This window comes from Aplidium turbinatum, chromosome 6 (assembly GCF_918807975.1).
Source record: "Aplidium turbinatum chromosome 6, kaAplTurb1.1, whole genome shotgun sequence".
In the NCBI taxonomy this organism is placed as follows: domain Eukaryota; kingdom Metazoa; phylum Chordata; class Ascidiacea; order Aplousobranchia; family Polyclinidae; genus Aplidium; species Aplidium turbinatum.
Genome location: NC_137477.1, coordinates 14,821,386 through 14,848,895, shown reverse-complemented (window position 1 = coordinate 14,848,895; position 27,510 = coordinate 14,821,386).

The following is a 27,510-nucleotide window of genomic DNA, read 5'->3' as shown; positions in this document are numbered from 1 at the left end:
TAAGAGTGTAGACTACCAACCAACAAATCTTCTTTTATTATTTCTTGTACTTCTAATTAGTTCTTCTGCACTAGCTGACAACAAACACGTCGTTTATTTTTATGCCTTCAAGTGCTTCTTGGCCTACCAGCTAACAAAAATCGTCGTTTATTTTTCTTGCTTTAATTTCTTCTTGACCTACCAACTGACAAGAACTCGTCTTTTATTTTTTATGGTCACAGCGGTAAACCATAATTCTTCGTGGGAAAATTGTAACATAAAGTTCCCGGATCCGTTTGTCTGTACGTAATGACCGAAAAATAAACACACCTTCGAAACGTCTATTCAAAGTGTATTTCAGTAAAATTAGCCCGCGGCTATCGAAATGACTGGTGCAATGCCTACACCTCTAAAACTGTCACTACGATACAGATTACTTGGATAAAAGACGGAGAATTTGTCCAGCTAGCAAGCACCAAATAAACCAGTTAAATGTGCGACCGACTTCCAACAAACAACTTCGAGAATGAATCAGAAAAATTTGTGATAACTCAAAGGCACGCCAGCAGTAGCGCGACGCAACAACATGTCCAAACAGGTTTAAACCGGTCTGACACGAGTCTTACGGACGATGGTGCAATTTTGGCTCATGTTTTAGGAATTTCCATGACGTAATATTCAGTAGACCCGAACGGTTTCTACATGACGTTTGACCAGGCGAACAACCGTCTGTAACAATGTCAACACATGTTTGTTCTTCTTCCCTTACAATACGTAATGCGGGTTGATCGGGTTTTAAGTTAGCAAACTGTCTGTATGCCTATGGACGTAAAATTTATAGATCGGTTAGTATCGGCTGCCGAGAAACATATTGTTGATTGGATGATCTGAATGGCTAGCGTGGAAGCTACACCGTTATGGTTGGCGAATCGCAGCTGCTCGCTGTACTAGTGAGTGCTCAGCCTTGTGCTGATAGCCGGGAAGAACGCCCCTTTCTTCACAATGTCCTCTGCCCTGGCGCCTGCTGGTTTTGTTGGCTCTTTCTTTGTTTCCACAAAGATAAGAGTTAAACTGACTGGTAAAGCGGTGGTCGAATAAAATTTGTGGCAGAATACGGTGCGATACTGATGAGCCCAGCCTCATGGGCGAAACACGTGTCTATCGCTGTCAATTCTTGCTACAAATCGGCTGCCGCGAAACATATTGTTGATTGGATGGTCTGAACGGCTAGCGTGGAAGCTACACCGTTATGGTTGGCGAATCGCAGCTGCTCGCTGTACTAGTGAGTGCTCAGCCTTGTGCTGATAGCCGTGAAGAACGCCCCTTTCTTCACAATGTCCTCTGCCCTGGCGCCTGCTGGTTTTGTTGGCTCTTTCTTTGTTTCCACAAAGATAAGAGTTAAACTGACTGGTAAAGCGGTGGTCGAATAAAATTTGTGGCAGAATACGGTGCGATACCGATGAGCCCAGCCTCATGGGCGAAACACGTGTCTATCGCTGTCAATTCTTGCTACAAATCGGCTGCCGCGAAACATATTGTTGATTGGATGGTCTGAATGGCTAGCGTGGAAGCTACACCGTTATGGTTGGTGAATCGCAGCTGCTCGCTGTACTAGTGACTGCTCAGCCTTGTGTTGTTAGCCGGGAAGAACGCCCCCCTTTCTTCACAATGCTTGTCTTAAGGTAACAATTTGTGATGTAGATTGCGCTAGGTTTGTCGATTTTTCTGGTTGTCAGATTGTAGAAGTATATGTTGCAACAATTTGTTTTATAGCTGTTCATTTGGGTGTTCTCATTGCATAAAAGACAACGATGTTTAGCTGTTATTAGCACCATATAAAAAACGTAAAAGTTATTTATGCAAACACAAATGACAAAAGTTACTTTGTTTTGAAAAAAGTTATTATTCTTACAAGCTTTAAATGACATCATACCAACAAATTTAATTTCCAGGTTAGTTATATTTATCAAAATTACTATCAATGATTAGATACATGGGTTTAAACTGAACAATACCAAAGCAGGAGGTTCTTTTGTTTTAAAGGGCGGGGAAACCCAAATTAACTTTTGCGAGTTTTTTGTTTCAGCGTGATTTCATTGTGTACAACATGCGTTTTAGAAAAAAAAATTCCAAATTTTGTTGCCCTCGTCTCGCTAAGGCCGCTTTTGTTTGATCCCCGTTGGCGAGGCAGTGCGCGCATCCAGCCGTGACACTGTACGCTGTGACGTCACAACGTACATACAGTATTGTTCGAATTAATTGAAACTGTCAAGAAAACAGGCTGAATTTGTGTATATTTTGTTTATTGTGATAATTTAACAAATGTGTATAGTTTAATACCTAATGTGGCCTCCACCTTCTTTCAATATTGCACGAACACGGTTTGGAACAATTTTTAGGTGTTACAAAGTCAAAGCCTGCAACACAAAACAGCAGTGTAAAAAAAATCAACTGTGTTTTTTGTAGAAAACCGAGTAACCCTGACATTGCAGCATCTGAAAGATCAGGCCGCGAAAAATCAAAACACAAATGCCCTGGAACAGAAATAGCTTCCCAGTTTCTTTGGTTGGTGGACAACATCTTCAGCCTGTTTTCTTGACCAATTAATTCGAACAATACTGTATGTAGTGTACCTTGTGACGTCACAGCGTACAGCATCACGGCTGGATGCGCGCGAGACCTCGCAAACGGGGATCAAACAAAAGCGGCCTTAGCGAGACGAGGGCAACAAAATTTGGATTTTTTTTCTAAAACGCATGTTGTACACAATGACATCACGCTTAAACAAAAACTCGCAAAAAGTTAATTTGGGTTTCCCCGCCCTTTAATTTAGTGGTTGTGAATGGAGTTGTATCGTCGTATCATTATCATAGAGTGGTTTAGTTGTAATAAGCATCATAAAACAAAATCGTAAATGTTATTCCTGCATGATAAGCCAAAAAGTTACGTTGTTTTGACCAAGCTATTATTCCAGGTTAGTTACATTTATCAAACGTTACTATAAAAGTTTAGCTGAAATCACTGTTAAAGCGAAACGGATACCTGGTGAAATAAAAGGTTTACCGAAACTAACATAAACCGAAACGAAAATTAACCGAAAAGATGAAAAAATGCAGTATTTATTACTGTTTAAGATGATTAAATGCAGTATTTATTAGGGTTTTTTGGATAAGTCATAGATTATAATAATTATAACCAACCCTTTGATCATTTGCCTTACAATGAACTACAACCGATCTACAGATCAAAAAAACTCATCAAAGTACAACGAAATTAACTAATCTATACAAGCCAAAAAACAGTGAAACCTCATATACCAATAAAATCACCAAAAGATCCCACCAATCAATGACAAGTTATGAAACTCGAAAGATTCACTCCCCATAAGAATAAAACAGAACAGAGTATTCGGAAAGACCTAGAATCGAACCAGTAGACCTATCCACCAGAATCAATAGTGAAAACTCTATTCCTGCAAGCAAACAGCTTCACGAAAAAACATGGCTGCAACCAAACCGATACAAAATTAACAAAACTTTTATAAAATTAACTTAATTAAATCCTACATACTAACCGATCTATAAATTTTACGTCCATAGGCATACAGACAGTTTGCTAACTTAAAACCCGATCAACCCGCACTACGTATTGTAAGGGAAGAAGAACAAACATGTGTTGACATATAGTATTTAAATCGTAATGCTCTATATACCTAGAACCAAAAGATGTGCAGTTTAAATCAGCAACACTACATTAGTTAATATTTTATGAGATTGATATTTTTATGTTGGTTGAGTAAGAAACATAAATAACGTTAATAAACCTTTATGATCTTCAAGTATATGCTTTAGGTATATTTAGGACTTGTAATGTAGACAATTATGAACGCCTACAAGATTAAAACGATTACGCGATTAAAGCATTCAATGCGCAGTATCATGAAACAGAAGCGATGACACAAAGGTAGCCTATCCTGTAACGTTAAATAACCACAAACATAGGTTGTTTCCTTGCTAAAGCGTTTAAAAAAAAATGTAATTAAGCTTTGTAAAAGGTTACAATCAGATTTAACGTCTAATCGAAATCAACTTGGGGACATGTTTCAGCTTTAATTAGTCCATAACCAACTCAATCTTAAACTTTACTGACATACTCTGGCAATGAACAACACAATCTTAAACTTTGCTTACATACTCTGCCTCTTAATATGTATAGTACAGGAAGCAGGCTGAGTTAGTACATCCACAAGAGAGTTATAAACCTACCCACTAAATCAACATCCTTTTGCATTAATTTGATGTTTGTATCGAACAATCTCCAGAAGCCACAACACCCAACGAATATTATACTTTTACGTGCGGACATTTATGTTGTTGCCGAACTTGTGAACAAAAAATTAGTACATGTCCTTGTTGCAGAAAACTTATTTCAAAAAGTATCATCGTTTACCGGATGTAATAAAACTGAACCAATACTTTCATAGAGTGACGTCACACCACGCACCTAAATGTAACGACGCCAGTACCGTCCGTACCCGATGCCAATACCCGTCTGCAAGGCCGGATTAAGGGTACTGTAGGCCTAAGGCTATTTACTAGAGAAGGGCCTAATTTTGCAAACCAAGCTACAAAAAGTTATAAAAATACATACATGAAAAATTGAAATTATTTACTGCAAAATAACATAAACATAGGCCTAACAGAAAAATGGCTAATGATGGCCCATAATTGATTTTGGAAACAAACACAAGTTTTATTGTTAAATTTGAAGCAGGTGGAAAAGATTTTGGAAAGAAATGGAGAGTAGCCTAGGTACCTATGGTAATACTTTACCTGATGACACTCTAAACCAGGGGTTTTCAAACTTTTTTCCACCGCAATCCCCTCAGAGCAGTCAATGTAGTCTCGCGCCCCGCCCCCCATAAAAGTATTCAACAAAAGCATATTTAACGCAAATATTAATCAAATGTGATTCATGCCGACATCTAGTTATGTTTAGTTGTGCTGTTCCAACGTAAACTTCCGAAACGAAAAACGTTTTTTTGAGATGTTTCAAGGCTTTTATTACATTTCCTGTTATTGTTATTTCCATTTTCTATCAATCTTAGCTAGATAATAGGAGAAAAAATAATGAGAATAATCTACGTTTTCGCACTTTCTCCGGTTGAATTTATTGCAATATTTTATGGATTTATTTAAATCAATTTCAGTGAGATGGTTGGTGCTGCATATTTTTAACTATTAACTTTGTCAATGCGTACACCTGTTGCTGAAAGAACTTTCAAACAAAATAGCCGACACTAAGTTTTTTCAATGCCCCTGAAAACGATACTGAGAAGTGAGAACTGTATATTTTGCATATGATTCTACACAACTTTGCTTTTTTAGCATAGCGTTGTTACTGGTTAACTTTAGTCTGCACAAAACAACGTACAAGAACTTGGTGAAATATATCGAATGTTTTCCTATAGTTAAAGCCTATGCAACGTCTGAAAGCTCAAACGATATAATAATCTTGGTTTGGTTTTAAATCTTTATCCTCGGACTGACAAAGCCTTGATAGGTTATTCCTGGTAGTTTCGCAAGCTTGTAGAGCAGGGGTTCCCAACCTTTTTAGGATCGCGTACCACTTGGACGCTCTGTACTGCCAAGCGTAGGCTACCACTTCTTGCAGAACAACTAATTTGATCGAATCATATTTTATTCAGAAGAATAATATTGGCGTACTAAAATAATACTAAAGCACCACAACTAAATTTAATGAGATTTTTTGTTTTTGTTTGCTGTCCACCAATTGTTCGATGCGCGGTGTAAATTTGCCAACAGGGCAGCGAAAGTCATTTCCGGGCGCACCTAGTCGGTTTCGATTTTTTGGCTTGATGTTCATCATGACTGAAAATCCCTGCTCGCATTCCCACGTCGAAGGGAAAATCAGTAGCTGTGGAACAGCATGGGAAGCTTGCGTTGAATATGAAGAGTCCATACTGAGCCAAAAGTTTATCGGAGAACATTCTTTGTAACTTTTATTGAACATTTTATTCCGATCTATTTTTAGCTTACAACTAGCATTATTTAACGCTGTTTGTAGCTTAAGCTATAAAACAGTAGATGATATCTATCAAGAGCAATCATTTGACATAACACCCACTGTCCCACAGCGTTGTAGGCTACGGCTTTTCAGAGCAACTTGTGCTCCTTGTTGACAATTGTCATGACCTGTATTTTGAAGATCGTAATGATACGAAACACAAAGAATAGGCTTTTTTTTTGTAAACAAAACCAGATAAAAATATAAAGTTGTGATTCCAGGTTTTGTAAAAAAAAAACGGAAGCTACCCGCGTACCACCTGAAAAACCTTCGCGTACCACTAATCATTAGTGGTACGCGAAGGTTTTTCAGGCGGTACGCGGGTAGCTTCCGTTTTTTTTACGCGTGCCACAGGTTGGGAAACCCTGGCTGTTGTAGAGGCTCTTGACGTAGGGCCGGTTACCGAGATTGGCAGAGTAAAGTTTTTCGATTGTTGAAATATTATTGCTGGAGAATTATTCCATTCACAAGGTGCGTTGAATGGAGAGCAGTCTTGAAATGCGTTGCTCAAGCGCACACCCCGAGAGTCGAACCAGCGCCGCGTGATCTTGAGCCGAGCGCGTAACCACTGAGCTAACGGGGCGGACAACCTCAAATAGAGGAATGGGCGATTGCGAAAAAAACACAGTTTTTAATCTTTTCTGGCAAAAATAAAAATTGAAAGCATTACACTGGAATTTAAGCGCCTCGCAAACCTCCGAAAAACTGCTTGCGACCCCCAGGTTGAAAAGCCCTGCTCTAAACTCAATTTCGGTAAAAGTGGCGCGTGGTTTTGAAAATGGGCTCTTTATATGTATTGACTCAACTCAGTCATTTGTTTTTTATGCAAAAACTGTACTGGTACTGGATCTGTATCACTATCAGCTTTACAAAAATTGAGGGCCGAATTTTTCCAGGGCCTAAGGCTATAATTTTTCCAGGGCATAAGGCTAAGCCTTGTGTATTGGTGGAAGTGGTACATCCGGCCCTGCCCGTATGTACCACTTCCACCAATACACAAGGCATAACAGGGCCGTTGACAGGATTTCTCGGGCCCGGTACCAATTCATTTTCGGGCCCCCTTTATCGACAATGTTATGAATACAAAGGTTATGACTGCTCATCCACATCAATATTAGAACTGGCAAATTCAATCCACAACACTTTTCATTAGGCTGTCATTCATTACTACATGTGTGCTTCTTTCTGTTTTTGTTTTATTGTTTGCTATTTGTTTTTTGGGTTTTGTGGCCGTGCTAACTACTGATGTATAGCCTACTACATATTTTTCATTCAGGCACGTTTTAAACCTTTAATGGTTTTGCCACCTTTTCCCGTTCATTAACGTGCTGGTAGGTCTATATCGATTTTTGTAGTTAGTATCTTTTTCGTCCCGGACGCGTTAATGACGAAAAATAAAATGATTGATTGATTGATTTGTGTACAAACTTTTGTTGATGTGCTGTTAAAATGAGGATGACACATGCCGTTCAAAGTAGAAAATTAAGAGGAATATCATTTGTATAATTTATATAAAAACAGATAAAACCAAGCAACCACACGGCATTTAACATAATATATTAAACTGAACATAAACTATAAACTACGAACGTTTTCGGCCATACACATGTTAGCCCTTTTCAAGTAACGAAAAAATAACTGATTTTACATCTACATTGAAAATGTAGATGTGAATTTAATGTAGATGTAAAATCAGTTATTTTTTCGGTACTTGACAAGGGCTAACATGTGTATGGCCGAAAACGTTCGTAGTTTATGTTCAGTTTAATATATTAGCCTATGTTAAATGCCGTGTGGTTGCTTGGTTTCATCTGTTTATGGTTGAAAAAAGTCACCTCTTTACCAAAATTGTAATTTATATACGATTATGATGATGATTATGTGCCTGATCTGATACAGTTGGCGATCATGGTCTTCCAAACTTCTCTGTCATTTGCCATTTGTATAAAATCATTTATATATACATGTATTATTAAATCAAATATAGTTATTACTATCTGAAACCTTTAACAGCCTGTTTCACCTTTAACGGATCATCAGAAGGGTCTTATTCAAAAATACATGTATTATTATATTCTCAAAGATTTGTTGTATCCACGAATTTCTCCAACTGCGCAATTACTCATTAGGGATTTCTCCGTAAACCGCGAAATCCTTGCTCTCAATCATGATCGTCGTCAGTATGTTTAAAGTTGCCTTTATAAAGTAGACGCAAGTAGCTAGAAGTGATTACCACCAAAAAATATGTATATTCAGAATTAAGAGTGGGTGAATAAAAAAAATTCGTGTTTTTGAGAAAATTTTTTCGTGTTTATGAAAAAAAAATCGTGGTTAAGAAAATCACTATACCCGGAAGGGGGCACCGTACTTACCATCTGACAGCTGAAGTGGCTGTTTTAACCTCTGATGGCAATTCCTTTAGATCTGATTACATTAAGATATTGATAATGTTGGAAGTCGCGGGAATCTTTTAAATCCGAGCCCCCTAAATATTCCGGGCCCGGGTCCAAATGTACCACCTAGACCCCCTGAGGCATAAGACAGCCATTTGTAACTACTCACAGGGGTCAATTAAAAAATTTTAACAATACATGCGCGCACACTCAGGGCCTCTGAGCTAAATTTTTGCTAGGGTTACGAAGAGTCCTTCCGGGCCCCCTCTCACTCCGGGCCTCCTATTTCTTGGGAAAAACGAGTTATGTTTTCTTAGGCATATTGCACACCGTACAACATTTTACTGCAGAATTGGAATTGTGTGCACAATAATAGTAGGCTATCAGGCTGCAATAAAACTATTATTTAGTGTTTTGTGTTGTGCATATCATGTGATCTGTCCCTCGCCAATTTGTGTATCCTGCATTGAATTCGTGTGTCAGTTGTTGATGGTGCTGTTAAGAGGTGTCGCTTGTAGTCTACAGCTTTAATGTAAAATTTTCAAATTCATTTATTTATTTCTCTTAGATGTAGTCTTTAATTATTCCTGATGAGGACACTATGTGGTGACGAAAACGTTGGATTTAGTAGTTTATTTCTTGTTTTTTTTTGTGTACAGACATGCAAAACAAAGTAACCTTAGCGGGTTTAACATAATGTATTACATACGGCACAAAACAAAATATATAACATAATGACTTAAACGTTTTCGACACGTATCCTCATCAGGAATTAAATCTGCAATATAGGCTAGCCTACATAAAATAAAAAATCGTAAGATAAATTTGACTTTGCACTATAACTGTAACGACACTCTCGACTGAAAAGCACAAACTAAACAAATGATACAAGAATGATTACGAGTAAATTATACGGTGGGAAACAGATCACATGAGGAGAAAACTACAGGCATTGGACAAACGATTAGAACACACACAAAAGGAACGATGAGCCACAGGCGAATAACTGCGGTTGAGAGATGGATTTCCGCACAGCAAACAATGTCGGCTGATCGTTGGCCAACGGTCGCGAACGTCGCGGTCGGCTTTTCGTCGCAAAACAACCATTTGCCAACTAACATTATTTCTTTAACTGAACAAAGAATCACTAAAAAAGGGTACAACATGTTATAATTTGGTGATATAAACCACATAAAACATTTTTTTTACCAAATATATATTGTGTAAAACTTGGTTGTTGACACAATCAGTGCCAGTCTTTGGGGTATGCAAACTTGCGATCGCACAGGGCCCGCAATTTACTCAGGAAATGCAGTAATTTTTGTCATTTCCAATGGAAAAAATTCAATTCGATTCACAAGCATGTACCGTTTTCCTTGAAGTCAGTTGTGGCTTTAGGAATTAGCAACAAGAAAACATGGAGACTCAACTTTATTTCCGAAAAATGCCAGAAAAAACATGATCTTATCCTTTTGCTATGCCACCGGACAGCACCATTTTACAGTTAATAATAATACCCAAATTTTTTTTGAACATGCGCTCCGAATGCACCAAACTGAAAGTAATTTTTCCAAATTTTCTGGGAGAGGCCCCCCAGACCCCACACCGCTGGGTGTCGCCTTCGGCGAACACGCCGTCAGGCTTTGCTCGCCGGCCGTCAAACCCCTCTCCCCTTTCAAAATACTTAGCTACGCTACTGAATTGGATCATTGTCATTGGGGCCCGCAAAGCACATTCCGCACAGGGCCCGAAATACCCTAAGACCGGCACTGACACAATGCTAAGGCAATGGTGGGCCAACGTTGCATTTGTCGTCGTGGGCATTCAGTTGAAAACCAACCTCCAGCCACCGATTGTTTATTTTGATATTGAATAGAAGCTTTTATAAATTTTTATTTCAACAAACGTCAATATCATAAATAGGTTGTCAACACAACGTTGAACCAACGAAGAACCAACGTCACGTACGTCACCGTACGTGGCCTTCCTTACAAGTAACTTCGACCAGAGCTAACAAGCACTAGAAGTGAAACCAATGTCTTCACCACGTCACACGACAACCGTGCCTACCTACCGTGGGCATTCGGTTGTCAGCCAACCTTTTGAGAATAAATCTCAATTTTGGTGTTTCTGGCAAACGAATTAAGAAATATGGCAAGCATGTATTATAATTCTGTGAAATGAAGAAATTTTAAAGTTTATTTCAACAAAAATTTAATATGACTAATATAGTTGTTGACGCGACGTTGAGCCAATGGTGGGCCCCACAGCGCGTTCGTCGCCGTGGGCATTCGGTTGTGAATCAACCTTTCTACAACAAATATCATTTTTCGTATTCACAACAAAATAATTCGAAGTATTGGCCAGTATATGTTACAATTTGACAAAATTAAAGTAAACAAAGGTTTATTCAAAACGCTATATAAAAAATAGTTTGTTGACGCGACGTTGAGCCAATGGTGGGCCCCACAGCGCGTTCGTCGCCGTGGGCATTCGGTTGTAAGCAAACCTTTTGCCAACAAATCTTAATTTTATTTTATTTATTTATTTGCAATCAGACTCAAAGTCCATAGAATTCAAAATGCTTATGCAATTGAATCAAATAGTTTTCAATTAGAGAAAACACAAGTCTCACGAAACAAAATGTTACAATCACTCATACAAATAGCCTATATTAAAATGTTGCATGACCAAATGCTGCATAAATTTAATTAAATAAATTCATCTTCTTTTGATAAACGTTTTTACAGCTTTTCAATAGTTTATAAGTCAGTAAATCGGTTGCATATCGGAAATTTTTGGAAATGAAATATAAGCCGTCGCCAAAAATTCATATAAAAATAATATTTTGTTGAAAATATAACCAAGAAAACTCAAAATGCAAAATTTTTGTCTTGTTTGAGAATAAGGATTTTCATTAGCCTACATCTGCCGTATTTAACGTTTGACTAGAATTAACTACATCAAAATAAAATAATTTAATTTGGACCAAAAAATGATTTCATCATGTTTTTACAATAACCGCAAATATCCCCCATGAAGTAGCCTACGAATGATCATATGAATGTTTGTGGTGGGCAAAAACTATTTCTCAACCATTCAGACTTTCGAGTGTTCAATACAAATTACTTCCTTTAGCCACAAAACTTGTTGTTCTCATCTCGTTTGATTCGAATTTTCGAAGTATTTCGTTTCGACCTAAAAGTTTCTTTTGAAAAGCATAGTCCAATTTTTTCACATTCATCCAATGTTTGAAGATGTTGAATCAATGTAAAATGCCTGATTTTGTTCGCCAGTGATTTAACCCAAATAGAATTGTGGTTTAATTAAATCCAAAGTTTGATTGAATTGAATTAAGTTTTATTACTAGATTCACCCGGACAACAGAGCAGAAATTGATTTTCATTGATTCAACGTTCACAGATGTTGATACAAAAGCATGCTTTGCTGGCTGGCCATAAACAGCTCTCCCATGCTGCCCTGCTTTCAAATCTATTCACAGTGAGTTGTGACGGCTTGAGGGCTTGTACGAATTACAAAGATAATATTGCGGTGCTTTGGTATGTCAGCAAGGTCCAACCAATGAAATTGCGGAAGATTTTAAGCCTACAAGCTCCAGCCTCGAATAATATCATTAGTCGCCTGGAAAGGCATTGGTGAGTGCATAGGTACTGCATATCGCTGTTTTTATTGTTGTTAGCATTTTTGATAAAGCATAAGATGGTTCAATTAGTTCAATGTAGTACTATAATTAATTATAATGCAATACCGATACATAATTATTCATAAATTTAGATTTTAGGACACACCTGGGTGTGTACTGTGCAGTGCATATATTTATGTGTTAGTTTCGATAATACTAAATAGCTTATCTCCTGTTTTTTCAATGAAGTCAACTTATTGTAGCAAGCTTGCGCGGTGCGTTTTTTGTAAAGATTCTGAAAGTAAGGAAAAGGTTCAAGATGCTTATTTAATAGATCAATGAAAAGTCAATTCAATACCATTACTTATTTCAAGTCAGTTTGTTGTTTTGTTTGTTTTATTATCTTTATCCTGCATTGCGGGAAAGCGGACTTGAGCGCTATGCATCGGTGTACGCCTTCCGACGTACACCTGACCCACGCTGCAGCCGACGGCAATGTCTGTTTCCGGTTGTCTACTCTACTTATGACTTAAATTTGGTACTACCCATTACTCGAAATTGCCAATAGCTGAATTACCCATTACTAGCTGAATAACTACTTAGCTGAATAACTCGAAATTACCCATTACTCGAAATCGATCACTGGGTAGAGACAATTATCGTAAAGATTCTTGCCCAGAGAAGCAACAGCAAGTGCGGGTGGCCGGAGTCGAACATGCAGGCTCTCGACTGCGAGCCCAACGCGCTAACCACTCGGCCACTGCTGCTTTGTTTTAAATGGACACTAGTAAGCAAAGTGTTTCCTCCTACATTGATAAAAAAAGCTCACCCTCAATAATTTGTTTATTTTTATGTCGCCAGTTTTGTGGCTCAGACTACTGTGTTGTATCGCAATTTTGCAATTTTGCTACGATCTAATTGATTAAAAGCAATTAGTTTTAACATAAAATTTAAAAAAACACTAAATTATTTGGTCAAGTTTTTGTTAGGTCATTAAGGTCATTTTCACATTTTAAAGTAAATTGTTTTGAATATTCAGGTCGATGAAAACTGGCTCTATTTGTGAGGAATAGGCTGATGATGATGGTGATGACGGATGATGATGAGGCTACATCAGATTTCGATAATCCTTTTTCACTCCAAGCACAAGCATGGTCGGCTTAAGCGTTTACCCCTTTACCTTATGTTTCTTTTTCAACAAACTCTCAGTTTTTAATGAATAATAACTACAGACAAGCTTCTGTAGTTACTTTAATGCAAGGTTGCATGAAAAAGGTGTTTATTACAGTGACGAAAAATCATAATTTGTATTTGTAATAGAAGTAATTCGCAAAATCTTTGAAGGAATGATTTCAAAGTTTATTTGTAGCAGGATAATTCTCATTTTCTTTTCCAGACTGTTGTAATCAATGTAATTCTGAGTTTATCCATGGGAGATACTTTCAGAGCTTTTTCAGTGTGATTAGTTCATTGCTTTATGGGAGAAAGTTGCTTGTTAGAGTTAGTTACGTGGCTTCAGCAACCAACAATTTCAGTTAGTTACGTGGCTTCAGCAACCAACAACTCCTCTACGAAATCGGAGGGTCTAGGGAGCTGACTTTGTTCAGCCCCCATTCTATGGAGATGCCTCAACGTGGTGTAGAGGTGAACCCAGGCTGAAAACTAGGCTCATTCCTAGCAACTCCTGGGGCTAATAGACACACGTAAAAGTCCCCAACGGCAATCTCTTTTTGGCGGAAGAGGGCAATGTCTGACGGGCAGGCATCTTGTAAGGCGGGCCTCAATGAACAGAGCACCCGGCAGCCCGTTGCAACTGGTTCTCCTGAATCTGCACGTTCCGATCTTATTGGACCGCAGTGGACATGGAGCTGGCCAAGAGTGTGTGCGTAGCCCTCGCGTAGTCACGACCACCTTAAACAACCACACTAGCGAATGGCCTTTGTCTCAATTTTGGACCAGGACCGAACAAAGCCCAATGGCGATGATATTACGGGTAACGGGGGCAGGCTTGGTAGATCTGGAAGCCTCCAGCCCGGCCTCACACATTGGCGGCGGATCTATGATGATCGTCTCCCAATGAACTGCGGTGACATTGGATTCCGGTAGCAAGACCCGTGTCTGGGCTGGCCTATCTAGGATTTCCCGCAGCCCACCCCACATGGGGAAGCCGCTAGAAAAGGTGGGGTAAACATCGGACACCGCAAATCTCATCTGGCCAGCTTGCCGCGGCTGGCGGATTACCCAAATAGCGGTCGACCTACACATATACCTTCAGCAATCAACCTTTTCCACTAGACATATTGGTTTGGACCAGCTATTGGCAATTTATCCCAATGACATTATTATTTTTAGATGGAGTACGAAGAACCCATAACTTGTCCACAGCAACAAATCCAAATGTCCATGCCGCTATTTCAGACTGGCTGAAATACGCAAGAGATAGAGATTGAGAAGTTTGAGAAGAGGAAGACAGGAAATTTGATTTTAATTTGCCTCATGCCCTTTTCTGGACCGCTGTTATATTTAGCATGTTCTTTGTTTTTGCTGTGATGGTTAGAAATAAAAACAAACTTAACTGCCATCTGTCCTACTTTTTGCTTGTATGAATACCTTTTCTAGCAATGTTGTACCGAGTGGAATGCTAGTATGATAGGTGATAAGGTTTACTGCGAATTGAGGCCTCGATCCCACGTCTTCGTGGTCATCATTTTCAGCACAGATTAACTCGAAAAAAGTGAGTTAACAACACGCCACCATGTGGTCAAAGTTGAGAAACGTTTTCGGTTTGGTGAGGTCGTAATGTCTAACCCTTGTCAGAGCAAAACGTGAGCGTTTGGTGAGGTCGTAATGTCTAACCCTTGTCAGAGCAAAACGTGAGCGTTTGGTCGTAGATTAGCAAATGATAGCCAACGCTAGGCCCACGAGTAACCAAATCGTTTTCACCACAGAGGGGATGATTGTAAATTGCGTCTTCCACGTCGACCCAACGAAAGCGTTTGGTCGTAGGTTGGCCAACAGTGCACTAACGTTGGTTCTACGATTAAACAACTCTTTTTTGCCACAGTGAGGATAGTTGTAAATTTCGTCGTTGATCCCACGTCGAACCGACGAAAGCGTTTGGTCGTCAGGTTGGCCAACAGTGCACTAACGTTGGATCTACGATTAGCCAAGCATTTTTTTGCCACAGTGAGGATGGTTGTAAATTGCGTCGTGGATTCCACGTCGAACCGACGAAAGCGTTTGGTCGTAGGTGGCAAATGGTCGGAAAAGGGTTGGCCAACCGTGCATCAACGTTGGGTCTACGATTAGCCAAGCCTTTTTTCGCCACAGTGAGGATAGTTGTAAATTGCGTCGTGGATCCCACGTCGAACCGACGAAAGCGTTTGGTCGTCAGGTTGGTCGCAGGTGGCAAATGGTCGGGAAAGGGTTGGCCAACAGTGCATCAACGTTGGGTCTACGATTAGCCAAGCCTTTTTTCGCCACAGTGAGGATAATTGTAAATTGCGTGGTGGATCCCACGTCGAACCAACGAAAGCGTTTGGTCGTCACGTTGGTCCCAGGTGGCAAATGGTTGGGAAAGGGTTGACCAACAGTATGCCACCGGGGGATCGACGTTTAACCAACCGATTTTTGTGACTGACGATTCGCCCAAGTTGGCCCGCTGGCCAAATTTGTTACGCGCCAACGTCGGAAACCAACGGAGGGCCCACGGGACGTTTCCGATGGTCTAACGTTGGACCAACGACACGTTGTAGTGCGGTTGTTACGTTTGATTCTTGGCTTCCATGATCTAAGCCTGAAAATCAGATCTGCCTCGAGAGATGATTTTAAATTGGTCGATCGAGACATTGTCAGTGCACGTTTCACAAAAAGCGATGTGCTCTTTAATTGCTCTTTTGGTTGTTAGGTTTAGGCTAAGTACTCCCCGGCCCTTGTCAAAAAATGTCTGGTTGACATACCAATGTCTGGTCACGCAAACAATTAAATTTATACACAACATTCGAAGAAAGAGCAAAGGGGGGAGGGGGGGATTAGGCTACTTTAGTTGAAAATACTGGTGCACTTTAAATGTTTTATACACAGGATGAATGTCACATGAAAATTTATGTTTATAAGTTTAGCTAGGTTTTTTGCTAAACTTATTGAATCTTTTCCTAGAAAGGGTACACTAATAAAATAACTAAAATCAATTCTTCAGGCGTGTTTTTTGCTTCATCAGCCATTTTTGTGTGTGTAATAAAAAGTGTTAAATCCGTTAACGTTACTGAGTGTTAGCCTACATGTATCTGGTAGCCTACAAGTCAAGCTCTCTACCAAGGCTCAAACATAACATCTTGTTAAAACAAAATCAAATTAATCATCTGACCAATAACCTTTCTTCATTAACTTTTGCATTCACCTCATGCTTAGCAGAGGCAGTGGTGCCGAAGTAGGGGGGATGGGGGGATATATCCCCCCAATATTTTGGCAGCATCCCCCAATAATTTAAAAAAAATTATTTGCTATGAAGTTTTACTTCGATTTAGTTATTGCAGGTATCTCGAATTGCTGTTGTTTTTCTTTTATTGATGTTCGATCACAGTTCTAAATTGTCTTGGATTTGACGCTACACAATGAAGGACCTTCATTGAAAGTATTAAGGACGAGTTAGATCAGGCCACTGGCCACGACACTGCAGTAATGAAGAAACTGCAAAAACATATTTGGGACTTGTGCTGATTTTGAAGCCTTTGGCACTTATGGAGCAATTTAAATAAAACTATAATGTAAATAAAACTAAGCATATTTCATTTAGCAATAATAATAGGCTAATACAACGTCTTTTAACTTCACCCATACATTATCTGTTTATAATCAACCCATTGAACGTCAACACTATTAGTTTTCTAGGCATTTTACTGAATGAAAATTTGTCATAGAAACTTCATATGATTCACTTGCTGCAAAAAGTGCGACAAAATATCGGAATAATCTGCAAGATTAAACCTTACTTAAACACCACAAACTTGATTTCTCTCTATCATTCACTCATTGAAAGCAATCTAAGATATTGCATTAGTGCTTGGAAGCATGGTCATGTTACCATTGTAAATAAACTGCAAAAAATTTGCATCAAATTCATAAAAATGATCACTAAGCATGAACCACAATACAATGTTGACAGTTTTTTCACAATTGATAACCTTTACACTATTGAAATTGGCAAATTCATGTTTAAACTGAAACATAATCAACTGCCAAAAAACTTTAACTCACTATTTCAACTTAACAGCAACTTGCATCACATATCAACCAGAAACAGCAATCGATTTTTTCTTCCCTATTACTCCAAAAAGTTAACCCAACAATCCATCCAATTCAGTGAAGTTAAAGTCTGGAACGATCTCCCCAAAAACATTACTGAAATCGAAACATTTTCATTATTCTGCAGCAAACTGAAAACCCATCTGCGAACTGAAATTCAAGCTGATTAGCATGCGTCAACTTTTGTATATTTAATCTTTCAAGTAGCCTACTACTGTTTGACACCAAGTATCTGCTTAGCTTATTTCAACAGTCAATGTCGTGCGTCTGCCACCACCGCCTAAAATTATTCAATTTCAATATGCTGCTATTAGATGCTACTATGTTACAACGATTTAATATGTTACCAACGCAATACGCCCTTAATTAGCCGAACTACGTATATTGTACTTGTTCAAAGAACCTTTTGACTCTGTTACTTTGTTGTGTAAATTTGTTTGTCAAGAGCACGGTAGGCTACTTCAACAATGAAGCTGCATCACTCTCCAGTAGTTTGGTTGGAAATTCATTTGAAAAACGCCAAGAAACTCCATCCCTCTCCGATACCGAAGTCACCCGCATGCCATCAAGACCATTTTCATATCTTCTTCACTACATTTTTCATCATTTATCATCATCACTTTAATATCATGTTCAATTTTTTTTTTTTTTTTTCTTTCGCGCAACGTTCAAACAATAATTAACTTAGTATATATTCCTAAACACATCAGTTATCCACTCCTATTTTAAAACTGCACCACTGTCATTGCTGCGAACATCACTTCACTTCATTTTATTTAAAAACAAAGAACTGTACATAGTTTTTTGTATAATAAGCTCACCGTACGTTTATTCTTCAATGCTCATGTTTTTGATTTTTCTTTTTTTGTATTGGTTGTAAGGTTCAGTTGTCCCCGCATGGCTTCATCAACTGTCAGACCTCAAGTTGCTTTAGGTATGTAGATGCAACTGATTCTTTCAACTAATCCATCTATTTTAAACTGTTAGGTTTGCTGGCCGTGCTTAAATTTACTTTCATCGACGTATCCTTTAAATTTACATCGCATGCACGTTTTAAACTTCTTCGGTTTTGCCGCCGTTTCCTTTTGTTGGTTTTATTCCTGTAAACTGTTGGTAACTTTATCATTGCTGTTTTTTTCTGACAAAGAAATATAAATTGAATAGAATTGAATTAGTATCACGTTGCAAGGAGAATGCTTGACATTAACTCTTGTGAAGAGCTGTTTCAGATCTTGAAAATCACTCTAGTGAAATATCGTGATTTGGAGTTTGAGAACAATTACAAGTATGCAGTTTCTCTTCCAGAAAAAATTGCTGCTGATTTTATCACGCCTTTGCAAGCACCACGGCAAAGAAGAGTCCCTGAAAGATTGGGTGGAGGCTCGATGGCAGCTACAGCAGACACTCAACTGCATTATAAAATACTTTACAATCAGTTCATGGACAGAGTTATCTGAACTGTTCATGAACAGAGTTTATTGACAGTTCATGGACAGAGTCTCTGAACTGACCGAACGGTTTGAAAGTAGCCTGAATTCCGATTCGGCAAAGTATTAAGAACTTGTACGAATTTTCAAGACCAACTTCGTTCCTGAAATGGTCAAAAATTATCCAGAGCTGAATAGACAATCGATGAGTTATCAAATTGATTCATTCAGAAAGACAACAGGAGCAAAATCTCTGTAGCCTACCATGCTAAAAGAGCTTAGCCTACCAGGCATTGTCCGAGTTGGAAAAACCCTCTCTATTCTCAAATACTCCAGCTGATTAAGATCCTCTTAGTTTGCCCGATAAGCTTTGCTGCTTGTGAGAGGTCGTTTTCCAATGTTTGTAGATTGAAAACCTGGCTGAGGAATACTTTGGGACAGGAAAGGTTGAATGCTAGCATTGTTTGCAACATTCACCAAAATAGTTTTAATTACATCAGCATAAATGACATTGCTAATGAGTTTTCAATGCGCACTATCGTAAGACGCAATATGTTCGATTGTAACAAGTTCTTGTGATGTGTTCGAAAGTTATTATTTTTGTCATCAATTTGCAGATGTTCTCGTGTAGCTTCGGTTGTGTTCCGTCTCCTGACTATAGTAACTTTGTCTTATTAGAGCCACTGTGGCTCTGGTCCTATAGTGCACTAAGTGTAGTGATTCTAGTGAAGGAGAGGACAAGAAGAAAAGTAGGCTATAACTTCTGTTAAGTTTTCATTGGAAGGTCATAGGTTCGAATCCCGCTGGAAGTAGTCTACCAATTTTTCTTTGCTTGCTTCTTAATCTTGCAGCAGTCATTCACAAGAGCACTGGTAGCACTTTTATCTCCATGATTTCTTATCTGTATATTATGCTGTTAGCAGCTAATTTACCAAGGTCCGGTGATTGTTTAATAAACTTAAAACCTGTAGAACTCTATGTTCTACGTGGCAAGCGATTTCACCTATTGAGATCTCTCGCCGAACCCGAATAGCTAAGATAAGACGGTGCGGCTTTCTTAGGCAATTGGGTCGCCAGAGATGGGCAAGATCACCAGTAGGCTATTGGTGATCTTGAAGATCAAGATCACCAAACTATGTGATCTTGAAGATCAAGATCAAGATCGTGATCTTGAAGATCAAGATCACTTTCAAGATCACTTTCAAGATCACTTTTTGTGTAGGCTACTTAAAAAAAAATGAAGTTTTTGATCAATAATGTTGCAAAAAATAATTGCTATAAGCAACCTGGGTAAAGGTATAACTTATAGTTGGTATTGCTAACTTTTACTTTTAACTACTCGATCGCTGGTCTAAGAATTGTAATAAGTTAGTGACTGTTGCTATTAGGCCTATAAATTGTTGACGTAGTTTGCGTAGAATCGCAACGTCACACCCAAGGCCGAGGTTAATTACAGTAGTTCTGAAAAAGTCGCAAAATTTGTAATTAGTTTTATACTTTTTTTTATAATAAATAAATAAAAATAAACTTTGAACTACATCAATTTTTACCAAATTTTTGTCTGGTTCATGGGGAAGTTTTTATTCGTGTTACTAAGTAGTTTTAACTTTTCACTGTATTATGTCAATGTTTATTGCACCATTTACCCATCTGGCAACATTGATACTGCTGTCTGCTATCAAAAAAGTTCAGAGGTTTGCGGTCAGACAAACCGCTCCATACTCAGACTCTAAACAAGTCTTGGTTTGGTTGATTTGCTGCAATAAACCACTTTACATGACCAAAGTCGGTGGAGTCCAGATTTTTTAACATTGCCATTCTAGACTTTTAAAACATCTAAAATTGGATCAAAGAAAGCAAACGTTTCTTTAAAATTCACACATAAAAATTGTGAACAAAATTAATTCATTTTTTTATTATACGTCAACATAAAGTACACGGAAGTTGACTTCTTTATTATGATTGTTCTTTCTTTTTGATAAACGCTATGTATGAGCTGCTATCCAACCTGTCTTCTTCCTAACTTTCGACTCAAGTTCCACATGTGTTGAGTGAAGATTGATGGTATATTGTTAACAAGAGACGGGTTCAATTGTGATGTGGAATAGTCACTTCACACTCTTATTACGTCCGTCCGTTAGATTCACACATCGTAAAAGAAAGACGCAACACGTTTGGAAAACACAAGTTAGAAAATTAGAGAAAGAATGACGAGAGATTGTCACTCAAGCGTGACAGTGCATCGCAATGATGACGTCACGATTGCGCGACAATCTATGTCACAATACGGAGACAGATAACTTGGCCATAATTTCGTGAACATAGCAGCCTCCAAGATGAATATTACAATATCCATCTTCCAGAAGATTATTTTTACCTAAACGAAATTACTCAACATTGGCCATACCTAACACACATTAAACATAATTGCAATGTCGCATAATATTGTCGTATAAATAACATAGCCTACATACGACACAGTCATGTAGATGAACCTGTAGTCCCGCACTGCTGTCTGAAGGTATTTAAAACGGACCACATGACATTATTTACACACTATAGGCTACACACGGTTATACCAAAACAAAGTTGTCATATGAAGATACTAAATTAAATGTGAAAGAATGAATAAGATGCTCAGCTTAGTCACAGGTATCCCAAGCAAATTTGCTGTAAGCGATATTGGCGTAACTCAAAGTGACAATATGTACTTGATAAATACATACGGTTCCAGCCAGACTGTATCTATTTAATTTGTAAACAGCGAGCATAAGCATCATACATCACACAAGTCATAAACAATTAAACATTAATAATAAAGTGAACACATTTTCTATGAGTGACGTCCCTTAACGTCCATCTGGGGGACCCGAACCAACTGAAGCGAGCACAGCAGTGCGTGTCCGCGCGCCCTCCACCGGAGCAACGCAAGAAATATCACGAAGCACGGTTTCAACGTGCGACTTCTTTGTGTTAGTGTCCCATGCTACCACAGCCACCCTCACCCTTCTCACAAACTCTTTTCCCTTTCGATGCTGCGGTAATATTTCAACCACTCTGCCGATTCGGTAGTCCCCTCGTTTAGGCCGATCATTCATATCCCATACCAGGACCAAGTCTCCGGGTTCTAAATTGCGACAGATGTCTCTCCATTTTCTTCGACCTCGCAACTTAGGTAGGCAGAAATCTGTCCAGTGACCCCAAAACTTATCAACGAGTGACATGCTCTGCCGCGAATCTGCCAGCGTGGCCTCTTTTAACTCCTGCCTTAATTCATCCACCATGCAGTCGCGCGTCAAATTTTCACGTTTCAACCAGTTCACGTTCTCAAGATCATCGCAAACCTGTACTTTCCTGACTGTGGCACGACTGTCCAAACAAAGAGGAGACCGCCCCCCACCGGCTAGCCATCCCAACGGTGTGTTGATCGCGTGCGGCTCATACAACGTTTTACCAACTCGCTTTTCAAGCACAGTTAACAAGAATGGACAGTCATCGCCTATCAAAATGTCCACAGTCTGACGATTTTCTAATTCAAACACACTAATATCATCAAAATGTCTGTAACCACTCAATTCTTGCTTATGGGGCAAGGTTTCGATGTCATCGCTCCATGGCGTCGAACAAACAACATTATCTATGTTAAAACTCTCACCAGTCAACAACGATTTTACCATAAATTTGACCAAACCAGTATCAACTTTCGCATCACCGTTCAAGGTTTTCATGGTAAAGGAAATGTTTTCATAGGGCTGTAACCCCAACTCTGCACACAAAGATTTTGATACCAGCGTTATCTGGGATCCATAATCAAGCTGATAGTACACCAACTTTTCTAAGCCAGTTGCCGGGTTTATGACCTTCACAGCAACTGTTCGGTTTAAAACTTTACAAGGTGTCACTTTCACATTTCTCAAAGAGACTGATTTTTCTCTACCTTGAACTCCAGTTTTATTAACCGCAGACTTGTCAACTTTGTCCACAGCGGACTTGCGTACCTTCTTTGGAACTGGTTTGTTTGCTGGCCTATCATTAACGACCCATTCATGCAACATAGCGAAATGCTTCGGCGTTTTATAGTTAGCATCCTGACACTGATCACAGTTCATGGCACAGCGACAATCTCTAGCCCGATGCTTTCCTCCACAATTATAACAGAGCCAATGTTTGTAGAAAAACTCTTCACGCTTTGCCACAGTCATACCCTGCAAACGATGACATACCTCCAAACCATGATCCACATTCACACCAAACGAAAGGCAACACTCACACAACGAGACACTCGTTTTTGACGTTGCGGAATTTATATTACCATAGCCGTCAACCTTGGCCGCCGTATGTTTCACTTGAAATGCACCCGCGTCCCTTTTACTCTCCGACTTAACAAAAGAATGGTTATTGCTCGACTTATGGTCCTCACCCATTAACCAAACGCCAAAGTCGGTTGATTTCGCATTTTCTTCCGCAATAACAAACTGCAACAAACTATCAAAGGAAGGGTCCGCCGTACAACCAAATTTATCACCTAAGAAATCAATGAAGCGTTGACGCGCATAAACGGGCAAACGTTTAGCTAGATCACAGACAAATTTCCCTTCAAGGTAGTCCAACCGCTTGTATGCTGCCGCATATATTTGGCAATCTAGTAATTCTGCCCGAAACTTGCGCCAACCAGTAATGTCAGCCCCCGACACACGCGGCCCAAATCGGATACTTTCAACACAAGCCTCAGAATTAAAACCGCCGCGAACAGAAAATCTTAAAGACAAACGCTCCAATGCCATATTAGTATCTGCGGTATTAGTATCTCTATTTCAAGTATCTCGGTAGTACTCTTTCTAACACAGCCACCATTGACCTGGAAATCAACAACAGAATCGCCAAAGCATCTATCGCCTTCGGTAGATTGAGGTCTAACGTATGGGAGAGGCGGGGAATCAAGCTGCCCACAAAGCTAAAAGTTTACAAAGCAGTTATTCTGACGACCCTTCTGTATGCATGTGAGGCCTCGACTCTTTATAGGAGACACGAAAGGCAGGTGAACCACTTCCACCTCTCCTGCCTCCGAAAGCTCCTCAAGATTCGATGGCAGGACAAAGTCCCAGACACCGAAGTTCTCAGTAAAGCAAACATGCCCAGCACTCTTACCCTCGTAAAAAAGGCACAAATAAGATGGGCTGGCCATGTCCACCGGATGCCGAACCACCGCATTCCTAAATAACTGCTCTACGGAGAACTGACTAACGGCAAACGTCATGTAGGTGGTCAAAGAAAACGCTTTAAGGACACTTTAAAAGCTTCCCTGAAAGAATTCGCCATCGACGTAGATTCGTGGGAAGATTTAGCCGCAGAACGACCAACATGGCGCAGTCTTATTTATAAAGGCGCAGAATCAGCTGAGAAACACCGTACGCTATCTGCTGTCAGAAAACGAGAACGTCGCAAGGCCCGAGCCTCAAACAACCCTGGCCCTAGCCAACCATCCTTCCAATGTCCATCCTGCAGCAGAAGTTTCACCGCACAGATAGGCCTCATCAGCCATCTCCGCACTCATGTAGCCTACACTGACCAAAGTCAACACTAAAAAAAGAAAAAAGAAACTTGATCTCAGTCTCATTGGCCATCTTCGGAAACGAAGGGCGAACATCATCATCATCAGCACGCATTGCTTCGTTGTAACCTGGGGTGCTACTGATCACCAAGCTTATGTCTTGAGCAGCAGTTTTAATACATGCTGCTCTAATCAAGCTCAGTCTCATATCCTCATATGGGCATTTTTCTAACAAAGCATTTATCTCGTTTTTAAAAACAATAAAGGGCATAGAAAACCCGTCATATTTTATGAGCGAGGCCATGTCAAGATAGTCCTTCCTTGACGCCTTTTCGCACGCTCCGTCGTAGGCTAGGGGCGGTTGCTGTTTTCTCCTTGCCATCACGTCACTTTCATGCAGGGGTAAGCCATAATACCCATCATGGACTGCACTACCCTTAGGGATATACCTAGTAGCATCAGTAAATCCTGGCGGAGGTCTAATAGGTCTCTTATAGACAAGTACATTTAAGCTAGGGGCCATTAACTTGTCTGCTTTGTTAGCAGCCTCCATATGGGCACAGAATTTAGACAACACTGAGTGAGGGGCTTTTTTTGGTTTCTCGCTTTCCTTGAGATGGGGACCATCTTTCACCTGGGCGCTCGTCTTGGAATCCCGCGTGCGATAACTCCTCAAGCTATGTGTCTTCTCTGTATAGCATTCCGACAAGGCCATTTGCTTCTGCAAGCTTCCACGCACTTGTAACTCCCTAAGCTCTCTGGCCAGCTTACGCTCTTCTCGGGCTTCCTGTTCCCGGGCCTGCTTAAGCTCTCTGGCCAGCTTACGCTCTTCTCGGGCTTCCTTAAGCTCTTCTCGGGCTTCCTGTTCTCGGGCCTCCTTCAATTTCCTTGTCTCTCGCGCCTCATCTAAGCGGTTCTCAATTTGAATCTGTTCTAATTGAGTTTCCAGATCAATCTGAGCTAGAATATGCGCAGACCTTCTGCTTTTCCCTGCAGATGAGGGAGGGACCCCAATGGTTATGTTTGGCAGGGAAGCTGAATTTACTGGGGGCGAGTCTGTTAGCTTCTCCCATCGTTCTTTACATCTCCTCACCAACATTTCAAACTCGGGGGCGACTCGAGGTTCGGAGTCCTCTTTCTGCGTAATGGCAAAAAAGTCTCTAACCTTGACATGCTGTGATTCAAATTCCATGACTTCGTCTCTGCTTCTTAGTTCCCCAAACTGTCTCGTGGCCGCACTGATGTCACTATGTAGCTGACGCCTTCGTTGACGGGCTTCCCTGTCATTCTGTAGCCCTAACACTTCCTGGTTAACCTCCTCTCTACCGACCTCTGAGGGCAGTTGTGATTGTACTACTGGTCCACTCACCGGAAGCCGCGCTACGGTGGCCCCACTCTCCACGACAGATCCACCTCGCCCCACCAAAGAGCGGCGGACCGGCTCCTGTACACTCCCCAGCCCGCCCGAGACCCACAGACAGTCCTCAAGGGAAGCGGCACTCATAGTTATTTCAGTAACTTATTAAATGGAATATGTACGGTAATCAACAAATTATCTTTTACTACTAAATTGCAGTAGGCTACACAAATTTGCTATAAAAGCTCGATAACATACACAATCAAATAAGTAGCACACTGACCAGAGGCAGGAAATAGTCCTCGCACTACTGCCCTTACGAGAAGCGTCGCACTCTTTGTCCACGTGATCCAGTTTCAAAATGGCGTCGCGCGCTTCGTCTTGTGGTCGGTGGAATAACACAGTTTCTTGCTCTCCTCGGACAGTTCGATCGTCGACGGATTGTTGGTCTGGTGACCGTTCCCCAGCCGCTTCAGGCAGTATAAAGTAACCGTGCTTATATTGCCCCACAGTAGAATTAGTGACTTCTCTAGCTGGAGATCTGGTTTCGCTTTTTCGATTGCCGTTCTTTGGCCGCTTCGGTTGGCCAGCAATATGCGTTTTACAACACCAGAAAAAAACAATTCTTGTAGCTTCACGATTGAAGTGACCAGAGCCACACAATTGAAGATGGGTACGGTAACTACACACTCACGATTGAAGTGACATCCCGTTTAACACAATTGAAGATGTTCTTTCTTTCTGGTAACAGCTATGCATTAACTGTTACCCAACCTGTCTTCTTCCTAACTTTCGACTCAAGTTCCACATGTGTTGAGTGAAGATTGATGGTATATTGTTAACAAGAGACGGGTTCAATTGTGATGTGGAATAGTCACTTCACACTCTTATTACGTCCGTCCGTTAGATTCACACATCGTAAAAGAAAGACGCAACACGTTTGGAAAACACAAGTTAGAAAATTAGAGAAAGAATGACGAGAGATTGTCGCTCAAGCGTGACAGTGCATCGCAATGATGATGTCACGATTGAGCGACAATCTATGTCACAATACGGAGACAGATAACTTGGCCATAATTTCGTGAACAATGATCAACACAGAAAACTTTTTCAATTTTGAAATGGCAACACTGACCAGATTAGATGGAGACTTTAAATCGTCTTTTGTTGGACGCATATCATATTAACAGTGGCTTAATGTTAGTAATTGCCACTAACTACTTTGTACAGTACGAGTTCTAAAAAAATGCCACTATTTAGGAAGTAAAATGCAATTTCAAAGTGATCTTGATCTTATTGTCCTTCAAGATCAAGATCACACAAAAAAAAGTGATCTTAGATCAAGATCACCAAAAAAAAAGTGACCTTGAAGATCAAGATCACGATCTTGATCTCCAAGATCACTTGTGATCTTCAAGATCAAGATCACGCCCATCTCTGTGGGTCGCTAATCTTCTCGTCTGCAGGTGCCAAACGAAATGCTCTCAAATAACTTCTATTGATTTCCAACGTTTCCACTCAAAAGACAGTACGCTTCCAATAGACAAATTCGAAATATACTATATCAAATTGAGATTGGCATTTAGATAAAGAAAGAAAGAGAGAGAGATTTCGAATAGTTGTGGCAAACACCTACAACGAGCTTAAATCTGAAAGATACAACGAAACTATTACTGTTTATATTCATGCCATAAATGAAGCTGCACTAAAAGTACGAATACATGCTATGCTCACAACAAGCTACTAAACCGGTCAAATAAATTGGACGA